At 35.9% G+C, this 8,961-nt stretch overlaps 1 pseudogene; it reads left to right on the forward strand.

Moving 5' to 3' along the window:
• Nucleotides 1-1,556: 1,556 nt before the first annotated feature.
• LOC113278722 lies at nucleotides 1,557-4,318 on the forward strand (annotated as a pseudogene).
• The last annotated feature ends 4,643 nt before the right edge of the window (nucleotides 4,319-8,961 follow it).

Consider the following 8,961-nt stretch of genomic DNA (forward strand, 5'->3'; position numbering starts at 1 on the left):
TAAGTTAAAGATAATTAATGAGATTAAAAAATCAGATGGCTTTTTTTTAAAAAAGAAGCAAAATTATTGAGAGAGTAAAGTTGGAGAAGATGAAGAAGGAAAACATGAAAAACAAAGGATTTTACCAACCACAACCGAAGGAAGAGTATTTGGATACCCAAGTATGTTTCAAACTTAGATAATGTTGGTTGAATTGCTCCAAATTTTCAAAAAACTGTAAATTTTTAGGGTAGATTTGGGCTTGTTCGGTTACCTTATGTGAAGAACAGGTTACCGAACTCATATGAAAGTGTAGTTCGGTTATCTTTTCCATATACGCAGGTTATCGAACTCGTTCTTTAATGGAGGTTTTTAGTTGTTCGGTTACCTTTTCCATACACGCAGGTTACCGAACTTTGTTTATAGGACTTACAGAGTAATGTTCGGTTGGTTCGCAAACTTTAACCCAACAACATATCTAACCGAACTCCACATGTATGCAATTAGTGAAGAGTTCGGTTTGTCAAGATTTTTTGCGAACAAACCGAACATAATGGAACAAGTTCGGTTAAATTGAAACTCAACATAGTAGGAAAAATAACACAGTTCGGTTACATTGGAAAAAAAAATTCTTTTTGGAATATAAGTAGAGTTCGGTGACTAGATAGTTTTAGAAATTTTTGCGAACCAACCGAACAAGGTAGGTAAAGTTCGGTTATATCATAACTCAACATAGTAGGAAAAATAACACAGTTCGGTTACATTTTTTTTTTGTATTATGGGTAGAGTTCGGTTACTAACTAGTTTTAGAATTTTTTGCGAACCAACCGAACTCCGAGTTCGGTTATGAAAAATTAAATTCGTGATAACCGAAGTGTTCTTCGTGTTCTTGGTTTCAGAATGTTCGGTTACAAAACTAGTCTTTTTAAAACTATTCCTAACCGAACATGCCACTTTAACATCCATTTAAACCGTATTTTGATGATTTCTACTCAATTTTCCTATCCAAAAATGAATTAAAAAGATTGATGGGTTTTTCAATCGAACGAGGAACGTCAAGAAAAGAGAGAAGAAGAAGAGAATAAACTTTTTTTCAAAACTTAAAATTTTTGATTGTTCTTTCGATTTTGATTTGATTTTGATATTAGTTAATAAATTCATTTAGATTAAATATAGGAGTATATGATTAGATTTATATAGTTATTAAGTTAGTTTTAATTTAAGTCAAAGTAAAGGGTAAATGGATATTTACCTAATTTTGGGACACCCCTTAAAAGTATAGGGAGGTTGGTCTAATAAGACCATGGTCCCAAAAAAAAAACCATGATACCTAAAAAATCGTTCTTTTTAATTTAGCACTTGCCACAGTACTATACTCCCTTCCCTCCTCTTCAAACTCCAAAAGGGAGTACACTAAAAATACCACTTAGACCTCAATTTCTCAGTCAATTTGTTTTGCTCTAACTTTTCCAGCATCTCTGCCCTCCTTCTATGTAAAAAACCCCAAAAATTAATCGAATCAACTATTGAAAGAGGCGAAATTGCTATAGAAACTTCTGATAATCAACAACTCGATTATGTCCCAAACCAAGTCACTCTGCAATCCAACATCACTACTGGTAAGTAGTTTCATCAAATTTGTTGGGTTTTAGAGTTAGATTCATCTTTGTGTGGCCTTTATATCAATAACTGAGATGTGTGATAACCATTAGATGCTAACATGACCATACTAATACGATTTTTTTGATCATAGAAGAATTCTTGACGATTTAGTTGAACTGAATTAGCATTTTCAGACAGTAACACTGTGCGACTAGAGAGAAGAATCCAATAGGGAATAACAAAGTTAGGGTAATTTAAACGCACTGCTACAAGTACAAGTTGCTCTAAAGGCCATGAGTCCAGGCATAACTAGTTAGCTAACTTCCATGTAGAAGAGAGCTATGTTGTGTTAGGCTCCAGACGAGGCGATATGGGGCGCCTCGGAGCTCGTGGAAAAAAAAACTGTACACATATTGGCGCCTAGGGCGCTTTATTGCCTACGCGCCCCTTGGGAGATTCGTGCGCTTAGGGCGCCTTTCACAACATAGGAAGAGAGAGCAACACTTAATTCCAGTTCATTTAGCCCTAACTAGATACCAGGACAACAACAAACGTCTACCTTGTTCAAGCCCCAACTTAACCCAAGATGACTATAGGAAATGTAGCATCAGGCCAAGAGTTTATATCACAACAGATAGCATATGCATTCATCATAGAAACATGATCAGGAGGGTATTGTGTTTCCAGAAATTTTGAGTAGTCGAGAGCTTTCGCGGAGAAGTCTTAGTGTACATTATAGGGTCAGAACCTTCTTTTTTTCTTTTCTGAATGTAAAAATCCCAGTACATAATGATCTATTCCTTTAAACAGTCATGTAAATATTTTCTAGAGCTATATTTCGTCTCTTAAGATTCTCTAGTTTCTCTGATTGTTTTGTAGCTTCTGCATTTTGACCCCACTAATTTCATGTTGATCTGAATTTTCATTTGATCACTTACTTTCATTTTTATTTATTTTAAACAGAATTATCCGTATACTCAACAAAACAATATGAGTGAGGCAGAAGATAGGATTAGCAACTTGCCAGCCTCACTTCTTCACCATATTCTCTATTTTGTTCCTACTTGAGATGCTGCTCGGACTAGTGTATTATCTAAATGATGGAAATACATATGGAGGTCTATCCCTAGCCTTCGTTTTGAGTTCGAGGGTTCCTCGCAGGTCAATAAATTTATGAATTTTGTGGATACAACGTTGGAGCTTCACAATGAGTCAAACATAGAGGAGTTCTTTCTCGAATCAGATGTCCACTTGAGCGAACCTCAAATTAGAAAGTGGATCTCCACAGCAATAAGTCACAAAGTTGAAGTACTCACTCTCAGATTGAACCAAGAAAACCCAATTTCGATGCCATCATCAATTTATACTTGTGAGTCATTAACTAATTTGAAGCTAGGTTCAATCCCTGGTATCTGTTTTCCTGAATATATATCTTTTCCACGATTAAGAAGACTTATGCTTATTGGAGTGGAATTTGTAGATGAGTGCTGGAATGAGCAACTCTTTTCCAATTGCCCAGTACTAGAGATTTTGTGTATGGTAAGCTGCACCTGGTCTGATATGAAGAATTTTTGTATTTCAAATCCTGCACTGAAATTCTTATTAATTTTAAATGTGGAAGAAGAAGACGGTTTTCAGAACTGTGCTCTCAAAATTCATGCACCAAGTCTAGAGTCTCTCACCTACAAAGGTAGGCCAGCGAAGGATTATGCACTGTCTAGCATCCCAAAACTAGTTGAAGTACACATTGACTTTTTCTATGAAGAATTTGGTGCGATGATTGATTATGGTGCAGTTGTAAGTAAGTAAGTTTCTTCGAGCAATTACACATGTGGCGTATCTGCAAATTTCTGTCCGAACCCTACAGGTAATACTGCTTGCATGCTGCTATCTTTCGTATGTTTATGTTTGTGTTGTTCTATGGAAAACGGTACTCATATTGCCTTGTTATGAACAGGTTCTCTCTGTTGCAGACGATTTATTGAACACTTTACCTTCATATCATAATTTGAACCAGTTGCATCTGACTCAGAAAGTAACCGTTGGTAAAGCACTAATTGGTTTGCTCGAAAAAACACCTAATCTAGTATCACTCGATTTTGAAGGGGTAAGTCACAAGCGCACAAAACATTTTTCCCTCATTAGATACATCACAAACCAAATTTTGGATTACATTCGCTAACCTGTTATACTTAAGGTGTGTCAATCTTTTTAATTTTAAATTTAGTTTGTTCCGGCTTTCGCTGGCGAAGAAGAAGACAACAGTGACTATTCAGGTGATGATGGGGGTGAAGACAACCACTACAATGAAGATGATGGTTGGGCAGTTGGAAAGGTGGCTACCAGATGTTCTTTTCTAGAGCATCTCAAGTTAGTTAGCTTTGACAAATTTACTGGCAATGAAAGGGAGATGAGATGGTTGAAACTAATTTTGAATAATGCAAAAGCTTTGCAAGCATTGGATGTTTCTTTTGAGTCCATTTCACATGGTAAAAGCAAAAGGCTAATGGCAAATATTTCAAGTCTTCCAAAAGCTTCGGCGAGTTGTTTGCTCAAATTCTTCTAGGTCTTGTTTTCACAAGGCATTGGTATTTCAAATCTTAGAATCAGCTTTGTTTCGAAAACTGGTGGTAATTTTCAATTTGAATGGTTTACATTCTAGCTGCATATCCATGTCTTGTCATGAAAATGTTCTATCTGTTGGCAGTCTCGAGTACCTGTAGTTATGGTATAAACAATTCAGGCACATAGACTTTACCATCTCAATTCTTAAATTTATTAGCTTGTTATGTCCTTGTTGGAAACTCCAGCCCAAGCCCAAACCTGAGAACATGACTGATGTGCGAGGATTCTTATGCTTGTAATTTCTACAAACTCATCATCTGACAACTTGTGATGCTAGTGATAGCAACACTGATACTACTGAGAGTAATCCTGACCTTGACAATGAAAAACATTATGTACTCAGACCATTAAAGTCCAGTTGGTTCTGGAGAGGTTCAAGGCCGAACGGTGGTCAAGGCTGGGAGGCGGTCCGGACGTGGATACCCGGTTGGTTCTCAGAGTTTGCATTTATAATTGACGGTGTCCTAATTCTAGCGATTGCGCTAATGGCATCTCATGCATACATATTAGGTTTTTTTTTCTTTGTGTAAATGGATGTCACGTATTCGAGAAACAGGAAACCTTTCATGGTCTGTGACGAACAGCGGCTTAAAAGAACTAAAATCGATGACGATGATGATGAACTCAACTCTGAACGTCTCACATCTTCCTGAGGAACTAATCTTGGAAAACATTGCCATCAGATTATCAGCTCGGGATCTAGCCAAATGGAGCTGCGCAAGTAAGTACTGGTACAAATCAATTTTGCATGATCCAAGATTTGCTTCCTCTCATTTTGATCATAACAAGAACAACTTAAACCTAGTCTTTAATCTCCTTAACGTATACAGATACGGCCAGTCTCTAGGTTACTTTTTAAGGATAGAAGAAGAAGAGGATAATGATGTCGAATTTCTTCTTAGTTATAGAATACTATCGGAGATATCCAGCAATGCGTCGCATGAACTAGTAGGTTATTGTAATGGTTTAGTTTGTACTAAACGAGTGGGTAGCTCTAGGTTGATATCGATTTCCATTACCTGGATCTATCGTTTGATCTGATCATATGTTTAGATCGTAAATCAGGAAATCAATTATATAGGCTTACTCTGTGGGAGGCAGATTTGGTTTAAAGTCTTCAATTGAGGTTGAAGAAACTCTTAGTCGTGGGTGACATCGTCTAAGAGAATCAATTGCGCAGAATCCTGTTGAGATTCAAGAGGCGTAATTAGCATCAAATCAATTTTCAAGTTATTGAATAATCATAACGAAACATTCCAAGTCTACACCAAATGATCCCAGTGTTTGTTGGTTTCTCTAACAAGGAATTATGGCTTTCCTTGCAATTGTTTTTTTTTTTTTGATCCAGATTAGGCCTTTTGAGAGTTTTTTGAATTGGTTTTTATTTTTAGTATTTGGGATAATATTGTTGAGCATTGAACTAGGCAACCAAAGAAAATATCTTCGCTGATTTATCCATAAGCCAAGCTTAGTTACTGTAACACCTTGGTCCTTTATTAGAGTACTAGATCGTCCGTAAATTCTGACCAAGGTGAACTTATTGTCACTATAGAAAGCATATTCTTTCTAAAATTCCAGGAATGTGTCGCAGCTTCATTTTTCATTATATCACAACAGTAAGCACAAACCCCATTTGATATGTGAATGGGTCGGTCACCTCTACTTGATATTTTATGTCAGTTTCTGTGTACTTTACCTTTCAGCAAAGTTTTAGTGTTAATCGAGTCTGTAATTATTATTTTTCTTGTTTTTTCAGTTCAATATCCTTTAGTAACTCTATATTGATAGTAGTGTTTTAGTTGTATTTCTTATTGTATCTTGGTTTTAGTTTAGTAAATTTGTAATAAAACTATTAGTTTTAGTATCACACAAACCATGTAAGATGTTACTCGGCAATTTTAACATGATCATCTTTTAACTTTCGTCAAGAATATAAGATGAACTTGGTCGAAGCGAAAGCTTACCAATACATATTTCGAGAAATATGTAAGCGAGTTAAACTCAGCTCGAAATCTCAAATGTGTATAATAGAAAACTATATCGTAACACGACTAATGTCTCAATATAGGAGATAGAGTAGAAATAGACTTTCCAAGTGATACATGAGTTTCCGTCTCCACATACCTTTTGTTGTTGAAGTTCCACAAGCTCTCCTTAGTAGTTCTTCGTCTTCAAATGATGAACGTCGTGAAGTCTAAGACTCAACTACACAATCTTTGTCCTAGTCCGAGGCATCTATAAGTAGACTAGAAATCAAGACTCATAGTTTTGATCAATAACATTGACAAACAAGCTTGAGATAGCAACGCTTGCGAGTTCGACCGAGCAGTGCTCTAACAACTACATTTTAGAATGAAGTTAATTGGTAGTAGGCTAGTGTCTGTAGTAGTTTAATACAGTTTGGTGTTCAATCTGGACTAGGTCCCGGGGGTTTTCTGCATTTGCGGTTTTCTCATTAACAAAATTTCTGGTGTATGTGTTATTTCTTTTTCAGCATTATATTGTTTATCTTTATAATTGAAATACCACAGGTTGTGTGGTTGATCAATCACAGTTCCTAGGTCCAACCTTGTTGTTGGATAAGACTTAATTAATATTTGAACATTGTGTGTTGATTAGGTTCACAAACTTGTTTCTGTAAATGTTCTAATCTCGAGAGAGAGAGAGAGAGAGAGAGAAAGAGAGAGAGAGAACTCTAGGCACTTTCCTTGATTGAGTTTTTGTTAGAGCACTGCTCGGTCAAACTAGCAAGCGTTTATATCTCAAGCTTGTTGTAAATTTTAGTGATCAAATACTATAAGTCTTGATTTCTAGTATACTTATAACTATGTCTCAGACTAGGATAGAATGTGTAGTTGAGCTTTAGACTTCACGGTGTTCATCAATTGAAAACGAAGAACTACTAAGGAGAGATTGTGGAGCTTTATAAACAAAGGTATGTGGAAACTGAAACTCTATCACTCAGAAAGTCTATTTGTACTCTATCTCCTATATTGAGACAAAAGTCGTATAGCTATATAGTATTCGATTTATACACATTTGATATTTCTAGCTGAGTTTAACTCGCTTACATATTTCTCGAAATATGTGTTGGTAAGCTTTCGCTTTAACCAAGTTCATCTTATATTCTTGACGAAAGTCAAAAGACGATCATGTGAAAATGTCCTGGTAAAATCTTATATGATTTGTGTGAGACAGACATTCGATGTAGACTCGGAATGTTTCGTATTGATTATTAGATCACTTGAAAATTGCTTTGATGTTAATAGTTTGTGTGAGACAACTATTGTCGTCCTCTAAAATTGTTTCAATGATTGAAATAGAGTTTAGAACAATTAACCATAATTGGATTGACATAATGTGCGTAGTTGCAAATATGTTGATCCAAGACCGGTGTAGTATGCATACATACCCGTATGTGTGCTGGCGAGGTCGGGTGAAGACCGGTGTAGTATGCGTACATGTACTGTTGAAATAGTCCAAGTCCGGCTACTTAGGTATGCGTACCTGTTTGCATACTTGAGTGGGTTATGTTCTAGAATCGGTTGTGCATGTCATGAACTAATACATATTTATATAATAAGGACTACAATCTTTTGCAAATCGTGGCTATAATGTTGATGAATTGATTCGAGTTAATCAAACCGATTTTGCTTCAATTTTGTCTTGTATACTTCTATGAGAATATAAACAATTGAACAACTCTATAACTAGTTTCATTTGAGTCATTTGTACTAGTTGTGGTTAATATGAATAAGGTTGATATGAAAGTGTACATAAGGCCAACTTCTGTTAACTATTGTTGAGCCAACCTAGTGTACACGTTTAAGTACGGTTACCCATATCTGAATGAAGGTACATTTAATTTTTGTGTAAAAAGCTAAGACCATCTAACGGTGGAGAGATATTTCTTTGGTTTCAAGCAAACTTAGCTTGGCTCTTAAATAAGGTTTCATCTAACGGTGAATATTGATTTCTTTGTTCCAAAGCTATCAAACCCTGATGTTAAGACTATATAAGGGAGAACTCTAGCAACTGGGAAACCTAATCCCCACACCTCCTGTGTGATACTAGTTGCGACTAGAGTCGATTCTCCTTTAACCTTAGGTTTATTCCAAATCCATATAGGTTAACGACTTAAAGAATTCATTGGGATTGTGAAGCCAGATCCAACTATTTTCTTTGTAGTTGTGTGTTCTGATCTTACTTTTACTATCGTGATTGAGTCATATCTTCTCTAAGATTTTCTTGAGATTTATTTCCGATAGGTAAGATTAAAAGTAGTCACAAACATGTTCATCTCATTGTTTGTGATTCCACAATATCTTGTTTCGCTTTCATACTATTAAGATTATTGTGAGGTGATTTTTAATACTTGGTTGTTCTTTGGGAATATAAGTTCGGTTTATCAATTGGTGTGCACCTTGATTTATCATAAGACGAAACAAAACTCATAGGTAATTCCGTGAGAGACAGATTTATCTATCTCAATAGACTTTTCTGTACGAGACAAATTTGTTTATCAAGTCTTCGAATTTGGGTCGTAGAAACTCATAGTTGTGGGTGAGATCAGCCAAGGGAATCAAGTGCGTAAAATCCTGTTGGGGTTCAGAGACGTAAGGAGCGCAATTTTACTTTGATAAGTGTGAGATTGGTTAGGGATCAAGTAAATTTCACTCCGAAGTTCATTGGTAGTAGGTTAGTGTATGTAGAGGCTTAATACAGGGTGGTGTACAAAGCTGGAATAGGTCTCAG

Source organism: Papaver somniferum, chromosome 5 (assembly GCF_003573695.1).
Source record: "Papaver somniferum cultivar HN1 chromosome 5, ASM357369v1, whole genome shotgun sequence".
Lineage (NCBI taxonomy): Eukaryota > Viridiplantae > Streptophyta > Magnoliopsida > Ranunculales > Papaveraceae > Papaver > Papaver somniferum.